This window comes from Podarcis cretensis, assembly GCF_951804945.1.
Source record: "Podarcis cretensis genome assembly, chromosome: 12".
Classification (NCBI taxonomy): Eukaryota; Metazoa; Chordata; class Lepidosauria; order Squamata; family Lacertidae; genus Podarcis; species Podarcis cretensis.
Genome location: NC_137181.1, coordinates 56,637,209 through 56,655,453, shown reverse-complemented (window position 1 = coordinate 56,655,453; position 18,245 = coordinate 56,637,209).

Genomic DNA, 18,245 nt, shown 5'->3' with positions numbered 1-18,245 from the left:
ACTGGCAGCAATAAATAGCAGGATATAAATATTTGAAACAAATTTAAAAGAAATAAAAATGCAAATATAAATTCCGCAGCTTCCTCAAGTACATAGAAATACAATCATATTTCTGAAGAATGCATATTCACCTGGCATATTGGTTTTTTAAAAATTTATTGTTTAGCAGCTCATTTAGACGGAGCTTAGATCTGTAAGATTAAGTACAATGTTTAAGAAGGATACCAAATTATTTGTACATTTTCACCAGTCTGACAAATATAATGGAAAATCAGCAGTAGAGTTTCTCTTTGTGGTAATTAGATAGTTATGAAATATGGGTGGGTGGGTGGGGGGAGCTTGGCTGATGCAATGAGTCATTCAATATTTCTTCTACATAAACTGTGTAACCAAACAAAATGGAATGCTGAAAATGTCCACTTTGACTTCATTATAAGTAATTTATGGGAAATAGTCAAGTTCAAGTAAATATTAGGTGCTTCCTTCATCCTTACCAGAAATATTTAATCACCTAATTCTTACTTGTCAAAGGTACACACACTTTTAAAAACAGAATTACAGTGGTACCTCGAGTTACAGATGCTTCAGGTTACAGACTCCGCTAACCCAGAAATAGTACCTCAGGTTAAGAACTTTACTTCAGGATGAGAACAGAAATCGTGCTCCGGCAGTGCGGCAGCAGCAGGAGGCCCCATTAGCTAAAGTGGTGCTTCAGGTTAAGAACAGTTTCAGGTTAAGAACAGACCTCCGGAACAAATTAACCTGAGGTACTTAACCCGAGGTACCACTGTAAATGGTTAGGCAAGTTTTTAGAAAATAAACACAATAACTTAAATGTGGTCCACATGCCAATCAAGTCAGCTGTGTGGATGCTGTAGGGTTTAGTCTCTTGGTTTTGTTCCCAACGCTTATTCATTTTAATCACAGAGGAAACAGGATGGCGAGATCATAATCATGAGGCCATCAGATGATGTTCTGGCTGCATACATTCTTACAAACCTAGCCTAGCAAGCAGCTAGCTGGGTTAAGGTTTCAGACTCCTTATTTCTTTGTATACATTTGATTTGGACAAGGGATCAAGTTTCACACTGGTACATTTTTCTCATATGAGCTGCTCCAAGAGCCTGGTTTAAAATTAGCCCCGCCACACTTTACTGATGTGGCGTAGCTAGCAGAAACAATTATTTATTTAGGAATTTATTTCCTTGATTTAGCAATTCCAAATTCACAAGAAGCTCCAGGGACGGCAACAGTGGTGTGACAGCCAACAATTTTTGCCGTGCTTACATGATATGGGGTGTCTTTCTGTTATTAAAAGCATTGGTTGACCTTTATGATATGATAGCCATGTTCAAATATATAAAAGGATGTCACATAGAGGAGGGAGAAAGGTTGTTTTCTGCTGCTCCAGAGAAGCGGACATGGAGCAATGGTTCCAAACTACAAGAAAGAAGATTCCACCTAAACATTTGGAAGAACTTCCCGACAGTAAGAGCTGTTTGACAGTGGAATTTGCTGCCAAGGAGTGTGGTGGAGTCTCCTTCTTTGGAGGTCTTTAAGCAGAGGGACCGCTTGCCGCCGCACAATTTCTGTTCTCATCCTGAAGCAAAGTTCTTAACCTGAGGTACTATTTCTGGGTTAGTGGAAGCATAGTGTAACCTGAAGCATCTGTAACCTGAAGCGTCTGTAACCCGAGGAACCACAGTATTTACCATTAAGTTCAGCGGGGCTTCTGAATCTATAGGATCAGTTGCAGCATGTCCTCTTTAAAGGCTTCCCACATGATGCTTTGCATACTTTGGTTCAAACTACACATACTGTTTGTCAAACATTTCCACACACACATGGGCTTAACCTGGCTGCTTTATTTTGGATGGAAAACTATTGTGCACTCCTGATATCTAATATGTTCCTGGTCCAGATAGGGGCCATACACAGTTTTTCTGCTGAAAATGGCTTTTTACTGACTTCTAATATTATTACCCAAAAAGTGCAGCAGATTTTGGATGAAGGCCCTCTGACTGCTTTTTCTCCTTAAGGCACCCAGATGTATAATGTGTGTTTAAATATATGATGTCTCATGTAGTTTCGCCCTTAAAGGCTAATTGGATTCCCATAGGGTTACCGCCTTCGGTGGGTTGGAGCCAGTGATACTACAGCTGTATCAACAATTTAACCACTGTGCTTAAAACCAAACTTGACTGAAATCAAAGGGAAAGAAAGAGTCACAAAATGGCAAGAATGTGGCTAAAATGTAGGTTCTGGCATTTGATGATGCTTGTCACTTGAAAATTAAAAACTGGATGAGCACATTGGGGAAGTATGCACAGACCCAAAAGCTTTACCAAATGAATTTTTTGAAGAAAAAATAATAATGTGTGGACACAGAAATACTTTTCCTCATTGTGGCATCTCTACACTTAACTGCCCCTGCTCACCATGCACGATTGAAGAAAAAATAATAATGTGTAGACACAGAAACACTTCTCCTCATTGTGGCATCTCTACACTTAACTGCCCCTGCTCACCATGCACGATTGAAGAAAAAATAATAATGTGTAGACACAGAAACACTTCTCCTCATTGTGGCATCTCTACACTTAACTGCCCCTGCTCACCATGCACGATCGATCATGGTGAGAAAGGGGAGAAGTCACCCAGTGCCCTGATTTCTGTGTACTTTAGTGCCAGATCTGGCAATATGAAATGCTGCTCCTCTCTGGACATGCCATGGGGATCCCACAAGCAACAGTGATGAGGACTTGTGGCATTTGCTTTGTGTTTGTACGTTGACTAAATAATGAGATTCTTCTGGGCTCTAATGAGGATATTTATGGCTTCCTTTAAATTCCTCTTGTCTTTTTCCCCCAGAGACTGGAGAGATAAGCTTCTCCAGAATGACCCTTGGAAAATGGCCTACTCTTCCCCAAAAAGAAATAGGACTGAGGGCTATGCAGGGTTTGAATTTCTTCCCCAAAGCTTCCTAGAAATCCTGTGTGTGTGTCACAAATTATATTCATTCTCTTCTCTCTGTCCTGAACAAGAGGCAGACCTATATCAAGACTGAGCTATCTATTGCCTATTTTTTAATATATAAAAAGCATGATTGGCTTTAAAAAGAACACTTTTAGTATCTCTAGATAATACTTTAGCGAGTAATCCTATACATCTACTCAGAAGTAAGTCCCAGTGAGTTAAATGTGACCTACTCCCAAGTTAGTGCATTCCGTACAGGCACACACACACTTATTTACACAGGGTTACATTACGAGGTGAAGGGACGCAGGTGGCGCTGTGGGTTAAAGCCTCAGCGCCTAGGACTTGCCGATCGAAAGGTCGGCGGTTCGAATCCCTGCGGCGGGGTGCGCTCCTGCTGCTCGGTCCCAGCGCCTGCCAACCTAGCAGTTCGAAAGCACCTCCAGGTGCAAGTAGATAAATAGGGACCGCTTACCAGCGGGAAGGTAAACGGCGTTTCCGTGTGCGGCTCTGGCTCTGGCTCTGGCTCTGGCCAGAGCAGCGATGTCACGCTGGCCACGTGACCCGGAAGTGTCTCCAGACAGCGCTGGCCCCTGGCCTCTTAAGTGAGATGGGCGCACAACCCCAGAGTCTGTCGAGACTGGCCCCTACGGGCAGGGGTACCTTTACCTTTACCTTTTACATTACGAGGTACCACGCACACCAGTGAAAACATGTACAGTGGTACCTCAGGTTAAGTACTTAATTCGTTCCAGAGGTCCGTACTTAACCTGAAACTGTTCTTAACCTGAGGTACCACTTTAGCTAATGGAGCCTCCTGCTGCTGCTGCCGCGCCACCGGAGCACGATTTCTGGTCTCATACTGAAGCAAAGTTCTTAACCTAAAGTACTATTTTTGGGTTAGCAGAGTCTGTAACCTGAAGTGTATGTAACCTGAAGCGTATGTAACCCGAGGTACCACTGTATACAGTGGTACCTTGGTTTAAGAAGAGTCCGGTTTAAGAACGATTTGGTTTACAAACTCCACAAAACCCAGTTTGCAGTGTCCCAGTTTGCAAACTTTACCTCGGTCTAAGAACAGAATCTGAATGGTGGAAGGGCACTGGCGGCAGGAGGCCTCATTAGGGAAAGCATGCCTCAGTTTAAGAACGGTTTCAGTTTACGAACGGACTTCTGGAACGGATTAGTGTAAGTTCGTAAACTGAGGTGCCACTGTATTTGGTACACCATTGAAAAAGCCTGCAAACACCCAGTTTGGCCCCCATTCCACCCTTTTGGGGATGCTTTTGTGATATTTTTCAGGTCATTTCCAGATTCTGCGCGATGCATGTATGCATGATCACGTACATATTGAATATATTGAATATGCATAAATTGGGGGGTTGCCTGTACTGTATTAGGAATCCTTTATTTATTTAAATTTATAAGCCATATTTTGGGACAGCAATCCCATCCATTTTGGGACATGGAGGCAAATATGCATCTTCACCTTCTCTCTTGGTCTACTAGCTACCTGGTAGCAGCACAACAGCTCCCCTCTACTATCTTGGGAATGGTCACAATCCATCGTTCCTGTCCACTTGTTGCTTCTGTTATCCAGCAATATTTAACTAATCTCCTTTTCGGGACTGCTAAGATTTTTTTTTATATATAAGATATTTATTAAGATTTTCAAAAATAATACAAAAAGAAAAGAAATAACAAAAATGCAAAAATACAAAAATATAAAAATACAGAAATAAAAACAATTTAGAAAAAAAAACCACGTACATTTTCCATTCACTTATTTTCTTTTAACTTATTTTCCCGACCTCCTCACACCTCCCTTTCTTATATTCCAATTCAAATCATTTGTTCAGCAAATCCTCACCATCAATTCTTTTGCTTATTTCAAGTCCTTATTTTCCAAATCTCTTAGCATTACAGTTGGAAACCATTAATTTCTTTCCAACATCATTCTAACATTCATTAATTTTACAATATTTCTGCAAATAGTCTTTAAATTTCTTCCAATCTTCTTCCGCCGACTCTTTTCCCTGGTCACGGATTCTGCCAGTCATTTCTGCCAGTCCCATATAGTCGATCATCTTCATCTGCCATTCTTCCAGAGTGGGTAGATCTTGTGTCTTCCAATATTTTGCGATAAGTATCCTTGCTGCTGTTGTCGCATACATAAAAAAAGTTCTGTCCTTCTTTAACACCAATTGGCCGACCATGCCCAGGAGAAAGGCCTCTGGTTTCTTCAGAAAGGTATATTTAAATACCTTTTTCATTTCATTATAGATCATTTCCCAGAAAGCCTTAATCCTTGGGCACGTCCACCAAAGGTGAAAGAATGTACCTTCGGTCTCTTTACATTTCCAACATTTGTTATTGGGCAAATGATAGATTTTTGCAAGCTTGACTGGGGTCATGTACCACCTGTAAATCATTTTCATAATATTCTCTCTTAAGGCACTACATGCCGTAAATTTCAAACCTGTGGTCCATAACTGTTCCCAGTCAGCAAACATAAGATTTCTTAGGACTTCATATTTGGATCCAGGCCATAAATGAAAGTTCCATATTAACAGAGTTCACCGTTCTGGCACTGGCAGATCCTCAAACAATCAGGTCCTTGTGCGAATGCTTCCTTGCTCATCCATTTTGGTGGCTCCTCTCTCGTCAAGCTTTGCTAAGTGAAAGATGGAGCACAAAACATCTCACGTTGCACAAGGAAAATAGGGAGTGGGATCATAATCAAATCAGACAGTTTAAATCAAGTGTGCATAAGAACCAAGAGTAAGTCCCTTTTTATGTATTTGGAGAATTAGCTTCTTGGTTGCAGAATTTCCTGTCTTAAAGCATTGGAATCCAGATCCACATACCACAGGGTGTGCAGCACATTTGAAGTTGGGTCATAAAAGTCAGGTCTTATCTCAAACCAGCAAATATGCCATTAATCTTTATCCCCATAGATTCTCTCTCTCCCAGAGTGCATCTTTGTGGGGTATGATTTGCAACCATTACCCTTAAAAGGTCATTTATTTGGAGCAGAGAGGTAAAGTTGACATTATTTCCTTGTAGGATAAGGTGTGATGTCAAGAATCCCCGACTATTGTTGATTTTTTCACGGGGGGGGGGGGGGAAATGCCTTGGGGAACACAATTGGGTTGGGTTGATACCCAGCTATCTATACTACTAATCCAGAATGAGGCAGCTAGACTGGTGACTGGGATCGGCTGCCGAGACCATATAACACCGGTCTTGAAAGACCTACATTGGCTCCCAGTACGTTTCCGAGCACAATTCAAAGTGTTGGTGCTGACCTTTAAAGCCCTAAACGGCCTCAGTCCAGTATATCTGAAGGAGCATCTCCTCCCCCATCATTCTGCCCGGACACTGAGGTCCAGCTCCGAGGGCCTTCTGGCGGTTCCCTCACTGCGAGAGGCCAAGTTACAGGGAACCAGGCAGAAGGCCTTCTCAGTAGTGGCGCCTGCCCTGTGGAACGCCCTCCCATCAGATGTCAAAGCGATAAACAACTACCTGACATTCAGAAGACATCTGAAGGCAGCCCTGTTCAGGGAAGTTTTTAATATGTGACATTTTAGTGTATTTTTCATCTTGTTGGAAGCTGCCCAGAGTGGCTGGGGAAACCCAGCCAGATGGGCGGGGTACAAATAATAAATTATTATTATTATTATTATTATTATTTCTATGTCTACTATAGAGATGGTCATGTAACAGTTGCATCTGAATGTCAAGGCTTCCATAGCCCTGTGCCCAGAAACCACAAAGATCAGCTGATTGCCAACTCTTGCAAAGTACTGAGCACGAAACTTTGCAGGGACCATCAATTAACTTATTGACAATGTTTACAAAATCCCTGTTAACGCAGCTGCATCTTTATCTGCCCCCTGCTATGGTAGCACATGCACAAGTAATCCAAATCTGTGTTCTCACTTGTCCTTTACATTTTTACCTTGATCCATAGTCTCCAACTGCCCCTCAAATGCCAGGACTATCACGAAAACCTACAGACCATCAGTTTCTCACTTTGTCACATAAAGTACACTTTACCCTACGCACACGTTACCCTACTATGTGCATTCTTGTACATATTACTCAGATGGAAAACTTCATTGCAAAATTCAGAAAAGAGAATTTCAACGGACAACTGTGTTTTGGTGTATTCATTGTTTTGGAAAGTGCATTCTCCAGGCTCAACCCCATGGACCTGGGAGCAAGCCTCATTCATTTCAATAGGATTTCCTTCTGAATATACATTGTTAGGCTTGTACAGCGCCTCTCCTTGCTTCTCATTAATGGGAACAGTATCTGCTGAGCTGCAGGGATGCAAACTGCTAACATGCCAGCCATCTCTCCACACCCTTATTAATTTATTTACAGTGCTTAGATTTCAACATACATAACACACAGGCATGCCTATCCCAGGCTTCAGGCATCTGACAAATAATTAAAAATCCAGTCCAACAAAACCACTAATAGCCTCTATAAATCACCCTGTCAAGTTCAGTTCTTCTGTCCCCTCCTAGCTGCTAAATATTACCTGGCTTTGATAGTTAGACAGGGCTCCTTTTCAGGTGGGAATGTTGGAAACTGTTCTCTGCAACTCCTAGATACTTGATTTCTAATGTTTGGAATTGTAGCCCAATAGCAAAACAGTGTAAAATATAGAAAACCCAGATAATGCTTCATTCTCTCTCTGCTCTTAGTAACTCGAACCACTCTCTCTATATTCTTGACTCCACGCACTACAACAAATACTGTTATTAAGGAATAATTAACAGCTGATCAGATGTCAGTTTGTGCTCCTTGAGTTGGTGGCTGTGGAATGCCCTACATGATTTTATACACATATGATTATTTTAACCAGTTGCCATTGTCTGATTTATTGAATCCACGCTTATCTGATTCTTACATTGTTTTTATTGTGTTGTTTCTTATGTTATTGTTGTATTTATCACCCATGTTTTATTACATATTTTATTTTACTTTTTTGGCTATCTTGGCTATGGGGGTATAAACTGGAGTATAATTCTAATAACTAAAATGAATTATACATAGTATTTTGCTGGTGGATGTTAATACAGTCATACCTCATGTTACAGCCGCTTCAGGTTACATGTTTTCGTGTTACGGACCGCGGTAAACCCAGAAATACCGGAACGGGTTACTTCCGGGATTCGCCACTTGCGCATGTGCAGAAGCCCTAAATCGCGCTCTGTGCCTGCGCAGAAGCGCCAAATTGCACCAGCGCCTGTGCAGACACGGCGCTTCATGATGCAAACGCTGTGGGTTGTGGACGTGCCTCCATCACAGATTACGTCCGCAACCTGAGGTTCCACTGTATATCACTTCCCCAATCTTTGGATACACTTTCTTTGATACAGTGTGGCTCTGTTAGAATAGCAATAGGTATGCAATTGTTATGGGTACGGTAAAGGTAAAGGGACCCCTGACCATTAGGTCCAGTCATGACCGACTCTGGGGTTGCAGCGCTCATCTCGCTTTATTGGCCGAGGGAGCCGGCGTACAGCTTCCGGGTCATGTGGCCAGCACAACTAAGCCGCTTCTGGTGAACCAGAGCAGCACACGGAAACACCGTTTACCTTCCTGCCGGAGCGGTACCTATTTATCTACTAGCACTTTGATGTGCTTTCGAACTGCTAGATTGGCAGGAGCAGGGACCGAGCCATGGGAGCTCACCCCGTTGCGGGGATTCGAACCGCCGACCTTCTGATCGGCAAGTCCTAGGCTCTGTGGTTTAACCCACAGACCACCTGTGTCCCTTATTGTTATGGGTGGTTTAGGTCAAATCCAAACTAAGACTGCAATCCTAAATCCACATGTCTCCCGGGAATAAGGTCCACTGAATTTGACGGGGCTTACTTTTGAGTATAAATAATTAGGATTCCAGCCTAAATTAGTTGCACCTAGATCCCACCTAAAGCAATACAACGTAAGCAGTGGTTTAAAATAAAGGAAAAAAAGGGGGGAGGTGTCTGTGCTCACCATGAAGTTGTTAAGCGCCCCACATGACCTAGAACTCTGATCAAGGGGAAGGTGGGGATGGGCCTGAAATAGGGAAACTAACCCCTGAATAGGGCTGTAGCAACTGAGCCCAGGTCAAGACTCAAGAGCAAGCTTTGCATCAGAGAGAGGACTTGAACACCAGTGGCGTAGCGTGGGTTGTCAGCATCCGGGGCAAGGCAAGTAATTTGCGTCCCCTAACCCATGGATTTGCGCCCCCTAACCCTAACCCCCAGATGTTGCGCCCGGTGCGGCCGGCCCCCCCTGCACCCCCCACGCTACGCCACTGTTGAACACAGATCTCTCCAGTCTTGGACTGATGCTCTAACCACTACACTGCACTGGCTTAGAAGTCTCCTTCTGCCAACCAAATTCTATGCCATCACTGTTATCTATATTTGCCAGCAAGACTGCAGCCTTATTGGAGCGATCATGACTTGGATTCTTCCTCTGGTCTGTCATCTACTTATTGTATTAATTACAGCGTGGCTGATTTTGTCTGAATTGCTGTTTTGCCCTTAGGAGGTGAAAGCACAGGCGTACTTCTGCTTTTAATTTTAGGGTGTAATAAATTCTTAAAAAGCTGGTTACAAGACACTTTCATGGTTTACAATATTCCATCCAATTAGCCATGTTGAGAGTAGCAATTTCCTTTAAAAAGAATGATAAAACCGATGCCGAAAACAAGAATGTGATGGCTGAAGCTGCCATATATATTTTTACTTCTTTAAAAGGCAACCACTTTGAAGAGAAAATAAATTCAGGTCAGAAAGACACCCAGCAATGGAGTCTCTAACATGTGCTTATACATATATTACAGAGAAAAATATGATAGTTCTCTCAACACAAGATTGGCTTTTTTTAAAAAATGCTGGCCTGTCCTTGTTTGTTCGCAAGTGTAGATGTTCTAAATCAGTTTTCTGATTATATTAAGGGCATATTTGCTTTCCTGAATCTGATGTATTTATTTTTCTCTTCTCCCTGCTTGTGTAACACTGAACTCCTTTCGTTCTCTTCCTTCTCAACTTAATGCATATTTCATTCTCCCTTTTTTGAATTCTCTCTGCCTTTGCTCAGCTGGATTGAAAATGCTGATGGTGGTTAGTCTTTTTTTTTTTAATGTGTATAGTTTGTGCTGTTTGGGGGGGGGGGAGAGAGACCAAAGAGAGACCAAAGAAGAGGAAACCCAAAAGTAAAGTTGGACAGAATATGGTTATAAAATAAAACAGGGGGGAACAGAACAGAAAAATAGCCAAAGTAATTAACACATAGGTAAAGATAAAGGGACCCCTGACCATTAGGTCCAGTCGTGGCTGACTCTGGGGTTGCGGCGCTCATCTCGCTTTACTGGCCGAGGGAGCCGGCGTACAGCTTCCGGGTCATGTGACCAGCATGACTAAGCCGCTTCTGGCGAACCAGAGCAGTGCACGGAAACGCCATTTACCTTCCCGCCGGAGTGGTACCTATTTATCTACTTGCACTTTGATGTGCTTTTGAACTGCTAGGTTGGCAGGAGCAGGGACAGAGCAACGGGAGCTCACCCCATCGCGGGGATTCGAACCACTGACCTTCTGATCAGCAAGTCCTAGGTTTAACCACAGCGCGACCCGCGTCCCTCAATTAACACATTGTAGGATGCAATAGTGGGTAAAACCTCAGCGCCCAGGACTTGCCGATCGCATGGTCGGTGGTTCGAATCCCCACGGCGGGGTGCGCTCCCATCGTTCGGTCCCAGCGCCTGCCAACCTAGCAGTTCAAAAGCACCCCCGGGTGCAAGTAGATAAATAGGGACCGCTTACCAGCGGGAAGGTAAACGGCGTTCCGTGTGCTGCGGTGGCTCGCCAGATGCAGCTTGTCACGCTGGCCACGTGACCCGGAAGTGTCTGCGGACAGCACTGGCTCCCGGCCTATAGAGTGAGATGAGCACACAACCCTAGAGTCTGGCAAGAGTGGCCCGTACAGGCAGGGATACTTTTACCTTTAAGATGCAATAGTAGGAGTTATTGAAAAGGAGCACAGCTGAAGATAAGGCACGGAAGACCCATGTTTTGATTAAAGATGGCAAAATCCAAGATCCTCATAAAAAGAAAAGCAATGCATTTGTAGGTTTTAGCCAGTAGATGTTGTGACTGTATGGTCTGTTATATTCAATACCCTGAAACAGACTTCTCTCACACATTCTAACTGCGGTGTTGTTGTTGTTTTAAATGATGTTTATAATACCTGTTTTCCACTATCAGGAAAAGTAAGGTTGTTTCTATGTTGTGTCTGCGGCCTAGAAATTAGACAAAAGTTTGTGCCCATGATATTGAGTGTCATGGTGTCTGAGAAACCGGAAGGACCCATCACTCATCACCTGTAAGCCAAATTGAGATGCATGCTAGGTCAAATTTTGTCTGTGGGTTAGAAGTTCATCACCCCTGCTCTAGCCTCAGAAGCCCAGGGCTGGCAGTCTTAGGTTTGGGAAGCTGCTCTTTGTACCTTCGTATCTGTTCCTTCCACACAGGATTACTGCTCCTCTCCCTTTTAGCTTTCTGTTGTTTCCCTGAGCAATTAATCTGTCTGCCTTCCTTCAGCCACCAATGCCTGTGCAGGACTCAGAAAACCATATATCGTACAGATGGTCTGCTTTGCCCAAGTTTATGTACCACAATTCTTAAATCAGCTGGGTACCAGGTGAGAAAGAGACATCCCATTTAAGCAGATTTGCTTAAAGTCGCTTGGAGATTCATGCACACACTGGACAAAACAGCTTCATTGTGATTTTTTTCATTTTATGCATTACATCCAGATGATTACTCATGGAGAAACTCCCTAGCAGCGAAAGCAATGGAAAATAGTTGTATGGAAGCGTTGGCCATTCTTGTCACAATGATAAATGAACAACAACCTCAGTTTGTGAACGGTATCATCCTGTTTGTAGCCATTCCTCACTTACAGGCTTCTTTCATTTTATCGTTTTGGCTACTTGCCTTTCTAAAAAAGTTGAGTGCAACACAATCCTATGCATGTTTACTCTGAAGTATAGCCCGCTGTGCTCAATGAGGCTAATTCACTAGCAAGCATGTCTAGAATTGCAGCCTTTTTCTTCTGTCTAGTAGCTACATACAGATGTCTGCAACACACGCCACCGGAAGAGTTCCTTTGTGAACTAAGTGCATTTTCTGGCAGCTGGCAATTTGTCTTCGCTTGTGTTGTGTCAGTGGTGAGTTTTCAGTCAACCAGACTCTGAGATCTTATCCTTCCAGCCTCGTCTATTTACTGCATGCAACCTCCTCAGACGGAGGCAAGTTTGAATCGTAAATCTCCTGCAGTAAAGATGGAGGCCGCTTGCCCACTGTCAATAAAATAAGTCAGTGATCAGGTTGGTGGCTGTTATGTACTGAGTTGAATAGGATCCAAAATGCAGCCGTCTGATTGGTCCTAGAACAATAGGATTCAGAATGCAGCAGTCTGATTGGTCCTAGAACAATGCAGCAGTATGATTGGTCTGCAGGAGTCACCCAATTCAGCTCCAGATGGAAGTGAATCCACAACCTGATTGGCCTACAGGAGAATTCCAGAATTAGCCAATCACGTGCAGCCCATTGTGTAAATAATGTATATATAAAGCAGATACTTTGGGGAAACTTTCATTCTTCCTCACCACTATGAGCTGAATAAAGAGCATGAAATCCACTCTCGACTCTGAGTATATTTCAGTGGCACACTTTGTCTGCTTGTAGGACTGCACCACAACACGGACCCTCTGTCACAGTTTGGGGTTGAGCTTGGGCTTATCTTCAGCTTCTCATAAGCCTTGAAAGGAGCTAAAGATAAACCCTCTTCGCATCTGCCACTTCGATGTCAGCGTGGCAGTTTGAGATAAAGGGCTTGAAGGTCATCAACTGGTCTGTTGTTCAGGAACAACCACAGAGAATTTCTATAAAGGAATGAAACATAAATACTAGGCATGTTGTGGTTAAACATCCAATGGCAAGGCTGTTGGACCTATCTCAGAGCTGCTTCCTGTGGAGCAAATGGAACATATTGCCATATTTCAAATGGTGAAAATCCAGACAGAAAAATTGCTGGGCTTTTTTGGGCAAAGAAGTTTTAAGGAAAATTGCCAAAACCGACATGGGTTGCCATATGTCCGGATTTCCCCAGATATTTTAAAAAGCTATTTCCACCTGGGTGTTGCTTCTGACTGCAGTATTCTGAATATGGCTGGGAAATTTGGACCCATAGCAACCCTAACATAGCTGGGGGGGGGGCTATCTGGTTTTTTTGCCCCGGGTGAAACCTCCAGAAGAGCGCATTGAGGCTCCCAGCATATTCTGATGAAGGGGTGAGCTTTGTTCCACATGTTAAATTTCTGAAATAAATTTCTGAAATATTAGGTGGGGGGGCAAGCCTTATGGGGAGCTGCTTCCCTACCCTCCTCAAATATCATGCAGTTAACTATGTTCAGAACTGGGGCTTCTGGGCTACACTGACACAAAACCACTTGTTTCTAGGGACTCAGAACTTTAAGTTCTCTGAGGGACAGAGCCCAGCACTCCCAGACTACAGCTCTGCAGATGGCCGCCTTCACCCAGCCAAAGCTGCAGGGAACTGGAAGCAACAACCTGAAAAGCTTGCCATGGTTTGCTCCTTCTTAGGGATGGGATGAGGAGAGGGAGTGAGGATAAAAGAAGGAAGGAAGGAAGGAAGGAAGGAAGGAAGGAAGGAAGGAAGGGTTTTCTCCAGGCAAGCCAGCAACATCTTCCCTGTAGAAGCCGCAGTGGGCATTTGGTGTGTGAGTGAGAGATGCCTGATGATCGTCTTCCAAAGCAACTACTCTATTCCAAACTTTAAAATGGAAAGCATAATGCTGGTGGTCAACAAAAGAGGTTTAAAGACTGTCTCAAGGCAAAGCTAAAAAAATGTAGTATAAACACTGACAAATGGGAAACACTGGCCTGTGAGCGCTCCAGTTGGAGAACAGCCTTTACCAAAGGTGTCATGGGCTTTGAAGACACTCAAACTCAGGACGCAAGGGAGAAAAGTGCTAAGAGGAAGGCACACTTGGCAAATCCACACCGTGAGCAACTCCTGCCCGGGAAACAATGTCCCCACTGCGGAAGGACGTGTGGATCCAGAATTGGCCTCCACAGTCACTTACGGACTCATTGTTAAAACCATGTTTATGGAAGACAATCTTACTCAGCTATGAGTGATCGCCAAAGAAGAAGAAGAAGGAGGAGGAGGAGGAGAAGGAGAAGGAGAAGGAGAAGGAGAAGAGCAGTTTACATTGAAATATGGGACCATCCTGTATTGTAGAGGGTGGGTGGTGACCCTATGGGGCAGGCAGGAAGAATATCTTCATGTGTCAAAGGACTGGATGGGATCAGGTCTCATACTTGTATTCTATGCATTTTTTCCCCAGAAAAAAAGAGGTGCCAGACCTCACCATGAACTTCTTTCTCCTTGTTCTCTTAGAATGGCAATGGCATCCACCTGAGAGGTGCCAGAGCTGTGCTTCCATGAGCTCCAGCTGAAGAAAAAAAAAGCCTTGCATGTAATCCATACAAATTATTTAGTCAAGGAGCACCCAAGGCTGTCATCTATGTTGGCATATCATTTGCTAAATGGAGGCAGCCAAAGGATATTAACTCAAGGGGAATAGGCAGAAATGTGCTTGTGATCATTAAAGTGGGGCACACCGTGTAAACAAATGTCACAGCCAGACTTGTTACAGTGCAGGAACAATTTGGTCTCGAGTGAAAGAAATGGGAGAAAAATGATGATAGGAAGCCCTTACAGGGCTCTGGGGAAGGATGAGAAAGCAGAACAGGAAATGTTTGTGCAGATAAAGGAAGCCTGCGAAAGCAGCCAGGGCAGGGATTGCAGGAATTTCTGTCTGCTTGTCATCAAGTGGAATGGCAATTAAGAAACCTTAAGAAGCAAGACGTACTACTTTCTTTACTGCACGGTCCAAAAGTAGGCATAGTTTGAAACACTAAACTTACGAGGTTCCACATTTGCCTCCCAAACACTTCAAAATAGCTCAGCTCTGAAAAAGACGGTTTGTTGACCTTTTGGGGTCATACTCCATGGCTGATCTGTTTTCTCAGGCTTTGTGGAAATAGCTGAGGGGGTTGGTTTGCTCTAAGAGGATGAGAGAATTCAGGGCTAACTTGGTTGTTTCTCAGCTAGAGGGAAAGGAATGGGGACAAGAAAGATTAGCTGTGGGACTGGAGTACTGTTTTATTTATGGCAAGCTGCCCTAGAGTACTTTATATTATGGGGTGGCAGAAATGTCATAAATACATTGTATTTATTTTTCAGCAACAAATTAGGGCACGTTTGTTTCTCTTTTTGTCCATCACTGACAATGAGCATCCCAGTGGCTGGCCCTTTTTTCAATTTGCTCTCAGAAACTGTATTCTGTAGATACTTAGCCATTTTCTCTTTGCCACTTGCTTCCCGATAACGCGTGCAAAAGCGAATCATTTCCCAAGATAAAAAAATGGTTTCCGGAGCAATCTTTGTTTGTCATGTAAGAACAGTGTTAATTTCTGTCCCTGGGAGTCTTGCACTGAATTAAGCAAGCGTTGATTGTGTCAAGACGGCAATGATGCAGATACTTTTCGTAATTGGCATGGCAGAAGCAAAATGTACACATTTAATTGCTGTTCTGTCTAGTTCTGCAGGGACTTCTCTAACCCAAAACCTGTGCTTTTGTACCTACAGCTACATGTAGAAACAGTGACAACACAGGGTGTGGGTCCCCCCCCCTTTTTCTCTTTTGGCAATCATAGAATTCTCTTTCAGATATACAGGGCTCACCCTTAAACTGGGGGATTTGAAAATGCCCGTGTCTCTATTTTTTATCCTTCCATGGGACATCCACATGACATCCTGTCATGGACTGGCAGGGCTGTCTTAAGTATATCCGGCGCCGTGGTGCAATGCTCCCTCTGGCGCCTCCCCTTTCCCAGAGTTTTTTTTAGGGAGGATGGCACTGCTGGTGGGGCTGGAGGAGGAGGGCAGTGGCTGGAGGGTGGCTCCTCTGGTGGGGACGAAGCAGAGGCTGGATGTGGCTCCCAGCTCTTCTGGCCGCTTCGTGCCGCAGTGGCCACGGCAGACGGAGGCTCTGGGCGTGGCGCTGCTTTGGCGTGGCATGGCGAAGGCAGGCGAGGGCAGCGAGCTGATGCCAGGAGGCACCGCGTCTAGCCTCTGCCTCTTCCCTGGTGCCCTCCAGAACTTGGCGCCCCGGCGCCCCATGCCACTAGCCTCTATGGGTAAGATGCCGTTGTGGACTGGTTGGACCCAGAAGAACGGTGGGAGGAACCAGCTGGGAGAACCAACCAGGGAGTATTAGTGGGGCAGCAGTGAGCAGTCAGAGGGAGAAGACAGAACAGACTAGGGAGAGGCGATGTCGGAAGCTGAGGAGGTAACAGGGTTTAGTGAGCTGGGAGAGTCTGTGGCAGAGAGCAGTGCAGAATCAGAGGCAGAAGATGAAGCAGGAGAATGGGATGAGGGAGGCCAAGACATGAGTCACAGGTGATGAGTTCCTCTCTCCCCTTGTCTCCCAGATCCAGAAGAGGCATGAAAAGCTCTGGAGAGGAGGGAACTTAAACAGCTGTGAGGAAGTGAAGACCTTTAGCCTCAGCAACTGATTTTCATGGAGGTAGACAACCAGGAATGAGCTGCTCTGCTCATTAGGCCTGACACTCAAGCAAGTAGGTGGAGATCATGTTTTTGCTAATAAAGAGTTAACTCCATCTTTGAACTGTGTGATTACTGACTGGCAGGCTCTTGTGACACATCCCTTGCATCCTGAACTTTCCTGATTCGCAGATTATCCAATGAGGGAAGAAAGGCCAATATGTGTGGGTGGCCTTTTTAACATGGGCGGTGATATTTCATGCTCTCTTTTTTAGTCCCATTTGTTGTTTTCCAGCACTAAGTTGCTTGCTAAATATGTACGCGGAGGAAAGTCCCCATTTTCCTGCTTGACTACTGTTTCCACTCTTAAATGTTTGACAACAAATTCTTCTTGTCTTAGCCAAGGCCTGTTGCACAGAAATTGCTATTACATGGAGCCCAGCTCTGGAGCAGACCAAAAAAACATTCACCTACATTCTTCTACAGCTTGGTAGCTATTTCTTTAAGCAAGGGGTGCAGAGCCCTGTGCAGTTGATGGGCTGGATCCAAACGGTTTGAGGATAACTCAAAAGGATTTTGACAGGAAGGAATTGCACCATGGCTTCTGAATATTGAAGGGAAAACCAAACAATATAAACTAGGGTTGCCACATTTCAAAATGTATAAACCAGGACACCCTGAAAATTGTTCCTGAGCTTTTTAAAGACAAAAATACCAAAAAAGTGGTTTTTCAATTGACTTGCCTAAGATTCAGGATAAAGCGCCAGAAATCAATTCCACCTTTGAAATCCTGAGAATGTCTAGACATATGGCAGCCCTATGATATGTAATTCAGTGCCCAAGTTTTATGCGGTCGCTTTCAATGTCCCCGGCCTGTTTGGTTTTTAGTGGTCAAGGTTTGGCCAGCCAGCTCAGTTGAAAGCAATAAACCAATTTCTGAACTGAAAGGATCCTTAAAAACTGAACCTTATATACCGTATATGCTTTATAGCTGTTTGGGATGGCATTAGGCCCATACATTGAAAAGTGGATTATACTTACAATCAACTATACCAGGGATGGCGAACTTGTTGCCCTCCAGTTGGTGTAGGAAAACTGTCCCATCAGCTCAAGGCAGTGTGGTCAATGGTCAGGAATAATGGAAATTGTGGTCTTTTAGATGTTGCTGGATTCCAGGTCACCCAACATTTCCCTAGGGAACTGTAGTGCAAAATCGGGAGAAACATAGGCATGTCATACTATACGGGATCACTCTGGGATCTCGGAGATGTCTCAATAACAAAATGTATTTAGTCTAATATCCTCTTAAGTCAGCCTTGTTGCTTCTTCTGGATGCAAATTCCACTGTCCACTTGATGAGAAGGTGGTAGTGTGTTTCCCTCCCTCAAACCATGTAATCTCACTGCATAGTCTTTAATAGCAATGAATGCTGACTGTAGAGTTATCTCTTTCTCTCTTTGCTTCCTACGTCTAATCCTTTACTGTACAGGTTGCAAACTGTACTATCTTTTAATCAGAGAGTCAACCTGTCTCCCATCCAAATACATTTTATCATCACGCCAAGTTATCTTTAAAAAAGAAGAAGAAAGGGAGGCATGTCT